This window comes from Aplidium turbinatum, chromosome 6 (assembly GCF_918807975.1).
Source record: "Aplidium turbinatum chromosome 6, kaAplTurb1.1, whole genome shotgun sequence".
NCBI classification, from domain to species: Eukaryota; Metazoa; Chordata; class Ascidiacea; order Aplousobranchia; family Polyclinidae; genus Aplidium; species Aplidium turbinatum.
In genome coordinates, this window is record NC_137477.1 from 16,543,516 (window position 1) to 16,562,013 (window position 18,498).

Genomic DNA, 18,498 nt, shown 5'->3' on the forward strand with positions numbered 1-18,498 from the left:
CGTTATATAATCATACAAGATACAAGTAGTAAATGCTAACTGATCAATAGTGAAACCTGAAATGCATTACAGAAGGTTATCGTTAAGTTCAGCTGACTTAATCTATTTTTTGCCACATGATTTAGATACATAGACTACATTATGCTGGGTGAGAGATGCTATTGAAATTGTGGCGGACTGTGACCATCTTGCACTTGATCAGAGCTCTTTCCGAGCAATGAAGCGTGTACTCTAACATCTAGTGCAATGGGTACCCAGATGTTAGCTACATTGAGATGATCGGTTCCACGTTATACTGTTTATGACTCAAGGCATTTAACGTTTGTGGTGCCTAAGGAATACATCTCGTTGTAGGAATGAAGCGACTGCGACAAAATCATTCATGCGTGACTGTTCGTATCAATTTATTAATAACTTTTTTTCTGTTGCTCTGAGACACTTTTTAATATATTTTTTGAACTCCTTACCCCCAAAAACCCCTTGACAGCAACTTTCACCATTTTTCTAGTATCATTTGGCAATAAATTAACAAAAATCAGTCATACGTGACTGCGTAATCTGGGTACTTAAACGATCATAACTCTGGTACCAATTGTCCAATTTTAATAATTTTTTTTTTTAATTCTTCAGTAGAAGAAATGCTTTCAGATAATCTAGATATCAGTATACTAGGTTAAAAGTAAAGGGGTTTTAAAGGGGATTTTTGTACTTTTTATGAAAAGTTGTTACCAAGAAACAGCAAATAACTTCCCAGACGTTGATCGAAAAAGATATTTATGCATATTTTTGAAATCAGCATTGAAAACCCATGCAGAAAAGTCACAATATAGATGAAAACAAAAGAAAGTCCGGGGATTGGGGAGGTCTATTCACCAGGCATTTGATAAATAAAATTAATTGCATTCTTCTGGTGACTATATAATAATCAGGAACTTAGTATATATTATATAGTTACCAGACAAACGCAAGTCATTTTATTTAAGCAACATACGGCAGGCTATATAATCTTTCAGGACCAAAGTGAAGATGATTCCCAGTTAATACTTACAATTGTCAGTCAGATTATTTGATGTACTGGTAGCCTACATTAGCGACGGTTTTAGAAGCAATAAATAAATATCTGCAACCTCTGGGCCATTATGAGGTCCAGACTGCTACACTGGTTAAGTGTTTAAATAAGCAAGCAAGTACGCTGAATAGTTATTTAGTGAGGTAAAGTTGCAAATAATGGTTATTGTTGAAATACTACTGAGCTACTTCAGCAACAGCAGTGGGATGGCACAACGGATAAGGCATTGGCTTTCCAATTATACAAACCTGGTTCGACTCCCGGCTTCAGCTGGTTGTTGAAAAACAACACTCACCTCTACCCAGGGTGTAGTGTAATAAATTAGGTGGGCATAGTTGCTGAAGTAAAGGCGGCCGAGAGAAAGGAACCGGCCACCCTACTCTCTTTAGTGCCGAAGGCTTAGTATAATGAGAACCTTATCTCATTCCCCAAAGCTCAGTATCTGAGTATGGTACCGTACCTTAACTTTTTTCTTCAGCAACAATATATTATTATATAGAATAGATTAAACAGCAAAAGAAGTCATAACCTTTCTGTTTTGTGCCTGCTACTGCAACAGATTGGTAAAAAAATCAAAATTCAGCAAAATGCTCTTAATCAAAAATTCACCATTCAAGAGTCAATCTACAAGTCATGCTTTTCGCTTTCAAATTAGCATCATAAGTCAAAGGATGCAACCTATTTCGTCTCTGGAACACTTTGCCCATGGAAAAGATCGAGAGAAAAAAATAGAACAAAGCCGAAGTCGCTGATTGGAGTTCCCGCAAACATTTCATAATTTTCCCCTTAATTAATCATTGAATTTTTATGGGCCACCACAAAAGGAGTGTGAATTTTTCTTTGTAATTTTTTCTAGAAATGTTAGTTGGAAATGAATAGATCATTCCAGTGTAATCTTAATTTGATAACCCTAACCCGAAAGCAAGGTTCGGTTTATCAAAATAACCTTAATCCAAAATCCGGTTTGTCAACTATTATTTCAAGATACATAGCGTGGTGACTGGTGAGCTGTTTCAGCAACTCCAATCAGCGACTTCGGCCATAGGCGCCGGGTTTTGAAAATTGCCGGGGGGGCAAACTTTCTAGCCGACTGACTGCTTACATTCAAAATGCTGATGTTTGTTTGTCAGTATCGATGTTTGTTTGCGTCTAACTCATCATCATCATCATAATCCATCGTCGGTTTGTTCCCCACTAGTGGGGGTTAGGGTGCGTCGTGTGCCCCAATGTTCATATTTTTTGTATTATTTTTTTTCAATGGTGAGGTTTCACTGAAACAACAATAATATGAAGTTTCAGCAAAAAATATTAATGTTTAGGTGCTCCACATTGCAGTTAAAAATACAGGAATTTCGACCCCCATACTCCATAAATACCTTGTTTTAACATAACACTGGTCTACACGATTTTTGCTCTATGAACTTTGAAAATTGATTTAGAGTAATTTTGGGGTGCTGAATCCGAAGCTGACCTCAGATTTATCCTATCACGTCAGGTATGTGAGATATGATGACAGCAAATTGTTACTTTTGTCAAAAGTGGAAGATTTGACGTTGCGTTTATTGCACATATATATTATACGTATTTTGCTATATGCAGAAATCCAGGCCATGTCGTGCATAAGTAGCTGAAATACACCAAGTTTTGTTGACCAGTGTAATATATAGATTATGCCTGCATTGTGCTTGGGCAATTGGGCATGTTGAATGTTGATGAAGACTTGCAGTTTTTGTCAGTCGGGGAATTATGTCATTCAAGGTGGCTAACACTTGCTTGTAGGCTACTTCGTAAATACACTCATGCAATCAACCCTTCCAAAAGTTTCATGAACTTGTCTGAGTACTGCATCAAGGTTTGCTTCCCACCTTGGTTTGAAATAAAACACCACAATTCATTTATCTGTTAGGTCAAAAAACTTCTTCAACATGTTGCAAAGAAATCTTCCCAAACCAAGAAGTCAAAGATTTCCAAGAAGGTTTTGGAATGCAATGCATTATTCGCTCACTCTGAAAATGTCATTGTTGGAATGCTAGGTGATGAAGACTGCCAAGTTAGATGAGCAGCAGGCCAACAAATCTATTCCTTAGGTGCACAAGCACAGGAAAAGCAAAGCAAGAATCATGTTGGCTCCTCACAAAAAGCAGAAGATGAAAATCGAAAGCTGAGAAAGGAAATTTTACCAGCCATGCCACCTGCAATATGCAGATTTCTTGTGCCACAGCTTAATACTAAAGTAAAATCATACCACCAACTTGTGAAGCTTGGCACAGTTCATAAGTCTGAGCCACCTATCATGAGATCGCTAGCAGATCAACAGCTTGACAATGTCATCGACAAACCTCTGCGGATGGATTATCCTTGCCACAACCAAGCAGTGGAGTGTCACGTTAAGCTAGTGACTGTTAAAGCAAGCTTATATGCTGTAGGTTTTGAAAGAAGGGATGGACTGATTCGTCAGAAGGTGCGATCTCGTCAACTTATGAAAGAATTCAACAGCAAGAAGGAATTCCCACTAGATTGACATGTTCACCTTTTTGTGCTGGTTGCTAAAGTCTCAATGTAGTAGTTGTAGTACAGGTAGTCTAGCACATGCAGCAGTATGGAGTATATCAATCTGTGTGCTGGTATTTCCTTGACAATGATTTCATGGCAGATCACAGTCTACCCATCACCATTTATGTCTACTAATTACAGTATTTGTTTTATGCACCTACACTTTGAACAGTCCAGTTAGTAACCCCCAGGTCGTGCAGTAAATTTGTTACTTGCTACTGTGTGTGTACATGACACGAGCACTATATTGTATTTCCAGTCACACTACTGTACCGTTAGACCACTGCCTACATGCTCTCGATTAACCCTTGTATTCTCTACATCATGTGTAGTGTGTACCGTATATTATGCATACCATACTGTATATTTATTGCAGATGCAATAAGCAAAAGTATCCAAGTCATCTGTGACCTGCATTAACATATGCAGTACAGCATGTGCATTTACCCATTACCTTGTGCCTGCGCTACCGTTTTGTCGAAAACATTGTCAAATATACGCTTTTTGTCATAACTTTTTTTCTAGTGAAATTAAGGCAAAAAATCCTCATAGAGCAGATAGAAACATTATGATTCTGCATCATTTGATATCAAACTCATGTTCCTAGCACCAGCAGTTCCAAAGTTACATCCGATTTGAGAATTTTGGGGGTATTCCCCCATAAAATGGGGGTAGAACGGCCAATATGTGGTACAACTCCCTGAAACCAGTTTTGTTATTGTTTTTAGCCAATTTGTCAGTGGTCTAGACCCCCTTTTTTTTAATTAAAAAAAAAATTTTTCAATCCACCCTATCGTCAAGCCAACAAGGGGATACAGGCAATTGGGATGTGGAGCACCTAAACCTTGACCAAATTTTTTGAAATTTTGTAATTTTGCTTTTTTAGTCAAGCCTCACCCACAAAAAAAATAATTTTGTTTTTAACCATTTTTTAAATTTTTGGGGGCACACGACACACCCTAGTGGGGGTGGCTGATTGTTTCTGCGCAGCAATTGTTTTAATCCCTTTTCTCCATTTCACCCTGTCCCTTGCATCTTCCTCCTTCAGTCCGACTTTTTTAAATTCATCCTTCACTTGTCGTTTCCACGTTCTTCTTGGACGACCGCGTTTCCTCTTCCCATCCACCTTTAGATCTAGTGCCTTTCTAAGAAAACTTCCTTCTTCCCTCCTTATCACATGTCCATACCATCTTACTCCATTTGCCCTTGCCAGTTGGTCTATGGTCTCTCTCATCTCTAGCATATTCAACAATTCGTCAGTCCTTTTTTCCCTTCTCGTTTTCACCCCACACATTGCTCTCACCATTGACCTTTCCGTTCTTCTCAGGATTGCCAGTTCACTCTCTCTCAATACCCATGTCTCGCTACCATATAGCATTGCAGGCCGCACACAGCTCCGATATACTTTTCCTTTCATCCTTAGTGAAAATTTTCTGCCATGCAACATTTCCCCACATTCCCTGAACTTTGCCGAGCCCAATCTTGCCCTTGTTATCACCGCTGCTTCACATCCACCACTTCCATTTATCCGATCACCCAGATAACAGAAGTCTGTCACTGTTTCAATGCCATGGCAGAACTCATCATCATGGCCTTCCATTTCATTCCTTCCTTTACTGCATTTCCCACAAACAAAACACTTCGCCAATCTTGTTGCCGCTCTCTTGACATTAGCACATCTTGCACATGTACCCACTTTCCACATTCCTTGCATTGCATTGAATTTCTCATCACTCTCTTGCCACATATTCCACAGGGATCTACTTTGTTCTCAACAACTGTTCCTTCTGCTCCACTCACCATCACTTTTGTTTTTTCAAGATTCAACTTCATACCCTTGGTTTCAATCTGCCCTTTCTGCAATCTGCCAATTCGCCATTTCAATCTGCCTTGTTTCAATCTACCCTTGGTTTCTTAACTGCCATTGTATATCGCCAAGCTTTATAATGTAGGCTCAGGCCTCGAAATTCACGGCGGACATGTCCGCTGTAACAGCATGTGATGTCCGCGGGAAGTACCATCTAGTTCTAGATCGGTCATATTTGTCCGCCGAGAAATAACACAGGAACTAGCGATGCAAATCGTCATTGCATGGCACGAACAATTATTGCAATAATGTATTTTCCAGCGCATTCTAGCGCGCATCTAGAAAATGTGAATACTGTATCCCTTAGCTTCCATTCAAAGAGGAAAACTTTCGATTTTTACGTTGCTTCGAGGATTGATGACATTGAATCAGCGTAACAAAGGTGAATTCTTCGCTAAGAATCGATAGGACTAGGAGTACAGGTACTTCTACACTAATCAAGCGCAATTTAGTTCAAGTTTTACGTCACAATGTCTGGCTTTGATCTCCAGGTAATAATGATACGGCAAGGTTGGTTACTAAATAAGATTATACGAGTAGGCTATTACAGCAAGATGCAACAAAATTTGTTAAGTTTTGGAATTACAGTACGAAAGAAAAGACCCAAGGAAAATTCACTTTTGCTCACATGACACGCAAAATAAACTTAAAGAAAAAGCCTGTGAAACTTTGCACAGCAGAAAACAGTAGCGTTGGTGTAGAAATTTTCCGACTCCTGCCCAGAGTATTGTGACGCAAGTCGCAATAAGCCACACAACCTCGTTCGGGGGAAGTTAATCAGTTATGTGACGTATTGACAAGCTACACAGCGCTTTGACTCTTCCAGCGCAAGTCGTTGGTCTGATGAAAGCCTTTCAGAGTGACTTTACTGATTTTTAAAAAACCTTCTAAAGCCGTAGTTATAGTTCTCAAATGGCGAAGAATTATAATTAAGATAAAGTAATTAAGCATGACGATCGACGGCTAAAACCGGATTTTGAGGCCTGTAGGCTACTTCGACTTATATGTAGTCACTTTGAACTTTAGCTCTTAATACGCGTAGATACTAAACTGAGCAAACTACACCTCGTTATTGACAATCCCAAGAAAAAACAAAGCGGAAGAAATCAAGAAAAACGTTTTTCAATCATTGTTACTATGATTCAACGGCACCATGCTGGCGTTTATCAGCCACCGTACTTCTGTTTCTTTTGTTATCTTAGGAGCAGCGCTCTTGTTGCAATAAGTAGATCTTTTAATAGCAGTGGGCTATAAATGGGCAATTTTTAGTTTTCCTTTAGGGACAGTTTTTTTGTGTTCCATTTAACCTATCTCAACATAAAATGACAAAATTTTTGGTCTGAGTTCCAAGAAAAAAGTGTGCAGAGTAAAAATTTAAAATGGCCACCATTTTTCCTGAAAAATCACGATTTTAGCCATAATTTGGTCATTTTGGGGTATTTTCATAGGCGCCGACTTTTATTTTTGCATGGGGTGGCGGATAGCACAATATGGCAACCTAAAAACTTTCAAACTGCGTGTTTTTGTTTGATTTTTACTAAGCGTGTTTCGTAGATGCAATTGTCTTTTCACACCTGATTTGTAGCTCGATAATTTACAAAGCAACTTTAAAACAAAGCACAGGAGGTAGGCTATGTCGTGAATTTTATTGTTACGTTGCTGCTCTGACACTTAACATTTGGCAAAAGTATTTTTGCGAACAGCAGCTCTGTCAATCCAACTGTTAATCAACTGGTCAAGCTGTAGGCCTAACCGTGAAGCTTCAGCTTGATAAACATTTAAAATTAGGACGTGGTTCAATCGCTGTTGCGTCATGGTAGATCGCAAGTAGGTTTTTATGCGCCTGAGTGCACTAAACAATCGCTCCGCCTCGCAGGTGGTGGAAGGCAACGATAAGTATATTTTCACAATGCGGACCACGTTTGGAAGCATTAATGAAATTGTTTCATTGCTTGCAAATAGATCAAGCAGTTGCGACATAGTTGAAACAAAAATCTGTTTTTGCTGTTGAAAACTTTCCAGCTGTTGCAATTTCAGACGCAGAAGCGTTGGGTCTATGTCATCTTTATATGTGGCAGAGACATTTTCAAAAGCAGCTCTGTTCTCTTCTGATGCTTGATCCTTGGCAAGCAGAACTGTTTCCATGTCATTGATCGTTTTCATGCCTGCTGTGAATAACGTGACAAAAGTGAAGAAGAACATTGATGCGTCTAAATAAATGCTTTGGTAGTAAGCATCTACGGTAGAAAAAAACGGTTGCTGTTGCTGGTCATCGAAAGATCTTGCAGTACGTCTACCACGGCCACGCGGCAAAGATGGCAACTGCAAATCCATATCAACAGCTAATTTTTTACATGCGTCAAACAACGCAGATGTCTCACTTTCTGTTGCTGCATTCCAAGAAACTGTTGATGATACGGCTTCCAGTAATTCACGTACCTTTCCGACATTGATCCCATGTTTCTCAACAGCGATATGTACAGGGCTTAAAATAAGCAAAAGCTTTTGCAGGACACGCAAGGAAAAGTAGAAACGTCCAAATTCTCCATGGATAAACACATGGCTAGTGGCATTGTTTCGAGGGACAGCATCCATACCATCTTCTTTCGATGCCGCGTCAAGCCAATCTAGTATGACCTCATACTGGTCAAGAAAAGCATTTACGGCTGGGAGCTGCATTATCCAGCGTGTGGAACAGAGAGGGCGCAATGAAGGCGAGAAAGAAGATTTATCTTCATTGAAATCATTAAATTTTGCTAGTCTTTTCGGAGATGCTTTTATAAAATTAACAACAGCACCTAACACTGATATTGCATGCACTCCTTGTTTAGCGGATTTGAAGCAATCTTGTGCAATCAGATTTACTTGATGAGCTGCGCAATGTACAGTAAATAAAGCATAGCTGGGCGAGTTTCTTTAAAGCGAGCTTGCAAACCTGAAAGTCTTCCTGCCATGGCAGCAGCTCCATCATACCCTTGACCTCGACAGAGGGAAAGGTCAAGGCCAAGAGAAGTCAATCCATCAGATATTAGCTTATGAAGAGTCGCCGCATCAGTGCGTGGACTCTCGATTAAACCGAGAAGTGATTCATGAACTTTCCACTTTTCATCTGTATACCGAACACATAAACAAAGTTGTTCTTTAGCAGTAACATCGGTTGTTTCATGGGCCATGATACAATAATACTTTGCTTGTTTGACATTAGCAGTTTCATTACAAAGCACGTTGTGTAATGTTGCGTAATCTTCACGTAGCTTGCTTGATGTTACGCGAGTATCATGCTTGTAACAAACACAATCATTTTCTTCACAATCCTGTATTGGTTCACCTTTTGCTTTACGTTGACTTGAAGCGAAAACCAATCATCAAAAAAACATTTAAACGTCCGTTCAAATTACATTTATTTGCAGTAAGTAATGTAACCTAAACGGGGTGGCTGCCACCCCGCCACAGCGGTTACGGGGTCGGCGCCCCATAAGTCGGTGCCAGTGGGTATTTTTACCCGGTTGTGGTGTCTTACCCCATGTTTGTGGGGTCAGGCAATCTGTTTAAGCAATAATAAGTAAGGTTTAACTTTCACAAGTAGACTGTAGAGTTATGATATAGTTTGACAAAATTACCCACTTTTTTAAATCTATTTTGTGGTTTTTGTTTTGAGCATCAGCAGACTACAAACTGTATGAAATTGTCCTGCCTTCAGCTAAATCAATAAAAAACTTCAAGCACAAAAAGGCACTCTGTCAGGAAGTATGTGCAAATGCCCTCAAGGTGTAAATAAGAAGCCCGCAACAAAAGTAACTCTATACAGAGAAGTAGGATGATAGATGGTGATTGGCATCTATCCCACTTCGGTGATTCTCATCTTAAATTTTTTTAATGATGATTACACTGAATATACGATGATCTTTCTATGTCCTCTCTTCATTGCCTTTGAAGATAGAGACCAAATAGTTGCTTTTATTGTTGAGACGACGAAGAGACTACAGGTAGCTGCCAATGACCCTCGCTGGACTGCAGTACGTCTTTAGGAGCAGATTGATGCCCTCACGACAGCAGCCGCAAGCAAAAATCTCAAGATTGAGATATGTGTTGCAGAACAACTGGCATTAAAGCATGTGCCATATCATTTGCTTTTTAAGTCCCATACATGTGAACAGTTTGATACAGACAATTTCACAGCTATGGCTGCTCTTGAAAACAAAATTGGTCTTTGTAAACTCATTGTCAAAAGAGAGCCAGCATTGCAGGCCTAAATCCGGAAAAAATCTGTGGTTGAAACTACTCTGGCAGCTCTTACAAAGCTCTTAGCCCATGAGGGAGATGGCAAGACAACATCTTTAGCAGAACAGTTTGATTTAATTTCAGAGGAAGCTGGAGTATATAAGTCGTTTAGCCTCTACAAAGAACGACGTTTTACCCGACTTGAATATCAGGCAGGTGCAGTCTATGATTGCTTCGTACATGAAGTAGTTTATTGTCTTGTTAGAATAATCTTGTTAAATTTACAATAATCTTGTTAGAGTTTGTAAAATTTACCTTAAAAATGATTTCATCATAGCAGGATTCAAAGCACTTGCAAATTTTACATACCGTAGCCTAATTAAAACCCCTAACCCCCAAACCCAAAAACCCAAACCCCAAAAACCCAAACCCCAAAAAAACCCAAAACTCCCAAAAAAACCCAAACCTCAAAAAACCCCTAACCCCAAAAACCCCCTAACCCTATAACGGCAATGATAATTAGGCTATGGCGCGCAATAATTTAAAAAAAAAACTCACCGAATAGGGCTCTCACCGAAAAAGGCTCTCACCAAATAGGGAACTCACCAAATAGGGAACTCACCGAATCGGACTCACCGAATCGGGCCATTCCGTGTTAATTGACATCCTTCTTCAGCTCTGCAGTGACCTTGCTGAAAAAAGGATACACACCCTCCGGGACTACTATGTAGAATGGACACATGTGAAAATGGAAGACAATGCTCCACAAAGCGATCTTGATCATCTTCTTCTTGGAAAGATGTGCAATTGTGCATCCAGACTGGAAATGTAGAACTGCAGTGCATGCGTAAGTATTGGGATGTTTATCTTAATGCTGCTCGAGCAACTCCTCTCCATACACTGGTATCCGACCAACAAAAAAAACTGCCAACACACACAACTTGAATGCAGAGAGGTACTTGGTCAAATTTGGTTATCTTGCTTCACAATCGGCCAAACACTCAAACATGATGTTCAAGGCAAAGAGGATCAAAGATGACTTTATGCTAACCTGTAAGAGAGACAAATCAATGAAGTTTAGCGGTCAACCACTACTATTCTCAAACAACTAGATTTAATGGAAGTGACCTGGAGCAACAAGCAGAAAGAGAAGAAAAAGCTAAAGTTGAAAGATAATTTACAAAAGAAAGTGAGAGCCAGTGATTTTATTTACCAACTCCTTGTGAAATGGAAAAAAAACATGGAGGGGGGCCTTTTGCATCTCTCCATGAAGTAAAAAAGTCTTGTTTCTAAAACGCCACCTTAGCTAAAGATATTTTTAAGGGAAGAAATCCAATATCAGAGAGTCACCCTCTAACATGATGCAAATGTCCGCAGAGATCTTTACTAGTTCAACAAGGTATCCCAAAATGAGATGATTGAGAACCTCACTGTACTCCTTGGAGATGATTTCCAAGTTGAGGAAGCTGTGCTCTTCCCTTGTGAAGAGGAAGTGGTAAAGAGGCAGAGGGTTAGGACAATGAAGGTCTGGTGTTCCAGCCAAACCAATCACTTGTCGGCATATGGGATGTGGGAGAAAACAAAAGATGGTACGTTGGGTTTTACCTCAACGATAATGGGGATGGAACATTTCCAGTGGACCATCTGACTCATGCTGGCACAGGAGATGAAACTTGGCAGCGACCACCTGGCACTGATGACATTTAGGACACTATGGAGCAACAGATTATCCCTGTGACAGTTTCAGGAACTTGGGTCTTTTCTCGGAGAAAACCATGTTACATTTTAAACAATTCCCTGAAATTGAAACTGTGTTTAAAAAAATAACACAATATAAAAGTGAAAAAAAAGCGATAAATTTGGTAAAAATTAGTATCAAGTCAACCTCCAATTGTCAGTGACTTTTCTGATATGCACTAACAAATTGCCTGACCCCACAAACAAAGGGTTGAACACCAGAACCAGTGAAAACAACTCCAAAATAACAAAGTTATGGCTAAAATGTGATTTTTATAGAAAATAGCGACCATTTTGGATTTTTGCTCTGCACACTTTTTTCTTGGATACAAGATCAAAAATTTTGTCATTTTATGTTGAGATAGGTTAAATGGAATAGAAAAAAACTGTCCCGAGTGAAAAATAACAAAAAAAGTATTTTTGACCCATGTATAGCCCACTCCTACTTTTAATTGAGATCAATCAGCAATGAAGGTCAAACTAACGCAAATTTGAACTTAAAAACATTTGCTTTAGGATTTTTTTTTAAAATAATTTGCGAGGGGTAGCCACCCCGAGCTAAATTCACGAGAGGGCGCTGCCCCCCCCCCCCCCCCCCCCCCCGGAGTCGGCGCCTATGACTTCGGCGCTTCTGTGCTTTTACTCTTGATCTTTTCAAGAGAAAAATTTTAAAATGTTTGGGGAAACTCTCATCAGCGGCTTTGCCGCTGTTGTAATTTTTTTCTCAATCTTTTCAGGGGACGATATAGGTTGCGCCCTAAGTCAACAAGCGTTTTTAAAGAGTTTTTCAAACAATGCATGATAGATATAGCAATAACCTAACCAAAGATCTCAATTAACTGAGTGCACACTGCACACCTCAAATCTGTATTGAGCATTGCCACAACCAAATTAACATCAAATTTTGATGCTTCTCAAAAATGGATGCAACCTATTTCATCCCCTGAACACTTCGTCCCCCGAAATTGGAGGACAAAGTATTCAGCGAACAAAATAGGTTGAATCCTTATTAAGGGTTAGGGTTAAAAATAGAAACATTTCCAATCCTCAGCCCTCGAAATTAGCTTCCAATTAACAAACCTTGGGTTGCGGCGGCAATTGCTGTATGCCTTAATCAAAAGAAATTTTATGCGCTTCTTCTTCATCGTGTCACACGGCGGTAGCCCAGAGCATCAGGCACGCTATTTTATACGCTGACAATGCTCTTGTGAACTGTAAAAAGTTTGCAACCTTATAAATACTGGCTTAATTGTTACGCAAAAGTTATTCTTTCATCGAATGCTTATTTTTGACCGGTGTCGTTGCAAATATAAATAGTGGTACAAAATTGGATAAATGGTTCTTCGGCAGTAAAGAAAAGTAATGCTTCCGATCATATGGCATCGCACATTCATGAACGGGCAGTTTTGCCTCTTCAAGTATTCCAGTGACGACGCGACAACCTCATCCTCCGATGATTCCGATTCTGACTAGTTCTTTATCCAACAGACTTTGTGTTGCTCGCACTATCCTAATTGTGCCGAAATTATGTTAGTGTACTGTAGGCTATACGTAAATTGAGGCAATCTTCTCGCAGGGAGCTATTGATTTGTTATCGGTACCTGATTGAGCAATTAATGTTATTTCATGATAATTTAACGTCTCTAGATATCGAATTAATGTAAAACAAACGTAAATACTAAATATCTTACTGGGCATTGTTGTTACGCAATATAACTCGCTGGGAAAATTAAATCGATTTGCGCTGACTCGAACGTTGAATCAACCCAAAATTAACTTACTTTTCCCCCCCAATGAGTTATAACGTGAATCACCATAACAACGTGCGTATCGCGTTGATTGCTTTATCGCTACTTTTGGTAATATTACATCACAACAAATCAAACATTGCGGTCGTGATAGACTATTCGATTAATTTTTTCTCTTCTCGTTTTGCAAGTTTTGGTACAATTTTTTCGTAATAAACTTTCACAGCAATTGCCGAGGCAATTTCAACTTTTGCCGTTTGGCCTCGTCAATGTTTTTGCGAAGTAAAAATATGCTAATTTTGAAGACTGTGTGAGTGTTCACAGTAAGCAAAATAGTCCGAGGTGAGGTCTTGGTGCGATGTTTCTGCTGATTAAACTCACGCTGCGAGTAAATCAAACAGGAAGAAACTTTGAACAATTTTTGTCCGAATTAAATGCTTATTTTGCGACGGCATTTTTATTGCCGTAGCGGAATGGCCATTATGACGTTTGCGGCGGCATTTACCAAGGCAATTGCCGTGTGCCGTCGCTAATTTCGAGGACTGAATTCTAACTTTAACCGTAACCAATAGATGAATTTTTATTAAGGGATTCAACCTATTGGTTAGGGTTAAAAACTATGCATAAAAACATTTCAAATATATATATACTGCAATTAAATCTAATTTGCATGCAAATTTGTTGTTGTTCGATTACAGATTCAGGAAAAGGAAAAAGATTGTACATAAATTGGCTAATAAAAGTTGTGCTGCCTAAACACCTTTTGTCTACTAGGATATACACTCAGTTTTAACCATTAATGTCGCAATGGGGGCAAAATAAAACATGATTAAGTACCGTTCCGTATTACACATTCAGTATAAGGAAAGCTGAGCCTAATACGGATGCAACCTAATTTGTACCCTGAACTATTTGTACCCTCATTTCATACCAAGAAAAAAATAAAAAACTGTTGTAACATTTTAGTAACACACCATGGAAGTGCAGTGCATTTTTCACGGAAGAAACGAAATACACGGTACCGCATCACAAATAAACTATAGAAAAGACAAAAATCAGGTCTAATAACAAGCGTTTTGAGGTAGTTTGTTTACGAACAACAGCATATTCACAAGCGAGTGCAACCTAGTTCAAACCCTGAACAGTTCGTACCCTGAAAAGATCGAGAGAAAAAATTAAAAAAACCGAAGTCGCTGATCGGAGTTTCCGCAAACAACTCGAGGGTTTTGGTTAGCGGAAACTGCAGAAAAATATTTGCGGAAACTGCGATCAACGAGGGTTAGGGTTAGAGCATAGATTACTCGATGGTTAGGGTAAGCGGAAGCTGCGGAAAAATGTTTGCGGAAACTGCAATCAGCGAGGGTTAGGGTTAGAGCATAGATTACTCTATGGTTAAAGTTAGGGTAAAGGTTAGCGGAAACTGCGGAAAAATGTTTGCGGAAACTGCGATCAGCGAGGGTTAGGGTTAGAGCATAGATTACTCTAAGGTTAGGGTAAGGGTTAGCGGAAGCTGCGGTTAGCGGAAAATACGGAAAAATGTTTGCGGAAACTGCGATCAGCGAGAGTTAGGGTTAGAGCATAGATTAGTCTAAGGTTAGTGAAAACTGCGATCAGCGACTTCGGCTTTCTCTCGATCTTTTCAGGGGGGAAATTTTCAAATGTTTGCGGAAACTGCGATCAGCGACTTCCGCTTTTTTTAAATTTTTTTTCTCGATCTTTTCAGGGTACGAACTGTTCAAGGTACGAACTAGGTTGCATCCTTCACAAGCTGCCCTGCTTTTCTACTTTCTAGTTTGTTCACAGTCCTCAGCTGATTTATCAGCCTCTAATCCTGGAAACTAGAGTCTGGACTCTGGAAGATAGAACTGTAGAAATCTATGGTAGACCTTGAATAGAAAGAATCCACAGTAGAAGACCACTGGAGGGCGTAGGCAGTTTTTTCAATATTGCCAGAAGTCGTCAAATGAATTTCCTCACATTTGCTTTAAAACTTTACTAGTATTAATTAAAAATCACCATTTTGTGTTTTTTTGCCAAATTAGACTTTTTATCAATTTTGTGCTTAATTTTTAACAAAGAGTCTTTGTCTTGTTCTCGTGGTGTTTTGAAGTCAATTTAGCTTAATCTTTAAACAAAGAAAAACGTTTTTCTTTTTATTAAACATTGGTATTCAGTTTCTAAACCATTTTTTTGCATCCAATTGCTTTTTTTGAAATCTTATTTTTTTTCAAGTTTACGTTTTTTGTCGAACATTCTTAAAGTTTTCCAAAAGTAGGCCCAAACATTTAAATTGGCAACACTGACTTCAAAGCGCAAACAAAAACCACTGTCAAACGTCAACCATTCTTCAAGCTTCATGGAGCAGGGAATGGGATGGGATGGAATAAAATGGAAGACAGATTTTGGGATGGAAGATGAAAAATGTCAAGGATGGAAAGGAATGGAAGATCTTGATGATAGGATGGAAGACAATCTTCCATCATTCCATCCCAGTTCCATCATTAACATCATTCCATCCCAATCCCAAAGATCTGGAGAAAAGCAAAGGTAGTAGCTCTTTTGAAACCCCAAAAAGATCCCTCTTCCCCAAAGAACTATAGACCAATATCACTTTTATGCATCCTCATGAAAGTATACGAACGCCTCATACTAAATAGGATATCAACGCAAGTAGATGACCAACTTACACATGACCAGGCAGGTTTTCGACCAGGGCGCTCTTGTTGCGGTCAAGTATTAAACCTAACTCAATATATAGAGGATGGATTCGAACAGAAACTCGCCACTGGAACCGTCTTCGTAGACCTATCTGCCGCTTATGATACCATCAACCATAGGGCCTTGCTTCTTAAACTGGATCAAGTCATCAAGAACCCCACAATCAACCAAGCTATTCAATCACTTCTTACAAATAGACGATTTTTTGTTGAGATGAATATTACGTTGCTTGCTGAATTAATTCGATTTTTGGTTCTTATTAAACCAAACGGGACTGTTGCCTGACGCGTATTTGTCAAACCTGCTGTCGTTAGGCAGAATTAACCAATCAGAAAAGCAATAAACGATTCACACTTCTCCCAAGAGGAGGAAACTTCTTGACGTTTGACAGCATTCCATCATACTACAACTTGTGCTCTATATTTGGAGATTCTCGTGGGTTTTGTTTCGAGAAGGTAGTTAAACGAAATAGATTTTTGTACATTTCGAAACGAAAAACTACAAAGGCAAAGTTGACAGAAAACAGAAGGAAACAAAACAAAAATGTCTCAAAAGTAGGTTGAAAGTATTTGCAACCTGAACAAAAGTAATGTTGCTTCTCAAGTATTTTTTCGTTAGTAATTTTTTATTTTCTCCAACGTAGACTACTACTACAGTTTCTTTAACTTTGCTACCGTGCGTGTTGTTTCTTTCTGTATTTATAGAATCAATCTACTCTTCTAGTTCTAACACCAAACGGTGCGTAGTCCTTAGGAAAATAATGCTGTTAAACTTTTATCTTAAATTTAGCCTGTGGTTTTTAGGTTTAGGCCTATTTGCGGCATATTCAACGCGGAGATCACAAAATGTGAAGATGGAATGGAAGATGGAAGTTTTGAGATGGAATGGAAGATTTCTAAGATGGAATGGAAGGAAATCTCAGGATGGAAGATGGAAAAAAAACGTCTTCCATTCCATTCCATACCCAGTAGGCTATAGAGGCTACCTCACAGCCCACCAATGCAATAACGTCCCCATAAATTGGCCAAATAAAAACTGCTTGAACTCAAAGCGTTATTCGAAACAACAATCATTCCGATGGGCAATTCATTGAAAGTATGTAGGCTAGGCTAGGAAGTTGATATGCCACTTTCCAGGAATTAAGCTACCGGAAGGCAGAGATGTACGTAGGCTATACGCCGCAAATTCTACGCCATAGACTTGCGGCGTAGATTTTTTCTATACGCTAACTCTTATGGCCACATTTTTTTGGATAGTTGTCGCCTGAGGCTACGCCGTAAAGTTTTCGTGGTTTTTTAGCGTATAGCGTCAACGTATAGCCTACTTTTTAATGTATTTTTTTCGCTACAACTGGTCACAGCGGTAAACCATAATCTCTTCGTGGGAAAATTGTAACATAAGATTCCCGAATCCGTTCGTCTGCATGTAGGTGACCGAAAAATAAACACTCTTTCGAAACGTCTTTTCAAAAGTGTATTCCTGTAAAATTAGCCCGCGGCTATCGAAATCGAAATGCAACGCCTTGCACCTCTAAAAACTGTCACTACGATACAGATTACTTGGATAAAAGACGAAGAATTTGTCCAGCTAGCAAGCACCAAATAAACCAGTTAAATGTGCGACCGACTTCCAACAAACAACTTCAAGAATGAATCAGAAAAATTTGTGATAACTCAAAGGCACGCCAGCAGTAGCGCGACGCAACAACATGTCCAAACAGGTTTCAAACTGAAACAGGTTTAAACCGGTTTAAACAGGTTTGACACGAGTCTTACGGACGATGGTGCAATTTTGGCTCATGTTTTAGGAATTTCCATGACGTAATATTCAGTAGACCCGAACGGTTTCTACATGACGTTTGACCAGGCGAACAACCGTCTGGAACAACAACACGCCAATACCAGTGTTGTACGCGTCAATGAAATAAATTGACGGCGTCAGAGCTATTTTTGCCAGGGTCTCAAAAACGGAAGTATTTCAACCAAGTTTAGGCTAACAATAGCTACGAATAAAGAGCAGGTATAATGTTTTGAGACTGTATTGTAATTATCTGCTTATAGCCTATTAGTTTCTGTATTTCCTTGTAGAAACACAAGCATTTCAAAACGTTTGTCTGACAATCTGCTGCGTTTGGGACGCATAATGTCCTTTCCTAGTGAAAACATGCGTTCCACTACAGCGCTGGATGGTATTGGTGTTGTATTTCAAAAACAAGCTTTGAAAACGTTTACTCGGAAAGGTAGGGGAGACTGGGGTTTGTTGGAACATTTTCTAGAAAAGTCCACGTAACAAAAGAACCCTTTGCAATTCAAAGTAAAATTTTCTCAATAACTTTGACTAACCTGTTGTCTAATACTGTAATAAAGAAAATTTCACCACACATTAAAACATTTCTCATAAATTCAATTTTACTAACAGCAGTCAAATGTTCCAACAAACCCCGGTGCTGGGTTTTTTTGGAACACAACACAGGGTTTGTTGGAACATTACTTTTTCTTTACAAATATTTCACAAAAAGCGGTATATTATTGTATTTTGAATAAAAATGTGCAAAGGTTGATTATGTTTTCACTTAAGGTAAAATA

The 18,498-nt window shown here is 39.1% G+C and overlaps 1 pseudogene; it reads right to left on the reverse strand.

Annotated features, from left to right (window-relative positions):
• Positions 1-7,160: 7,160 nt before the first annotated feature.
• LOC145772444 (zinc finger MYM-type protein 1-like) lies at positions 7,161-9,014 on the reverse strand (annotated as a pseudogene).
• Between the last annotated feature and the right edge of the window lie 9,484 nt (positions 9,015-18,498).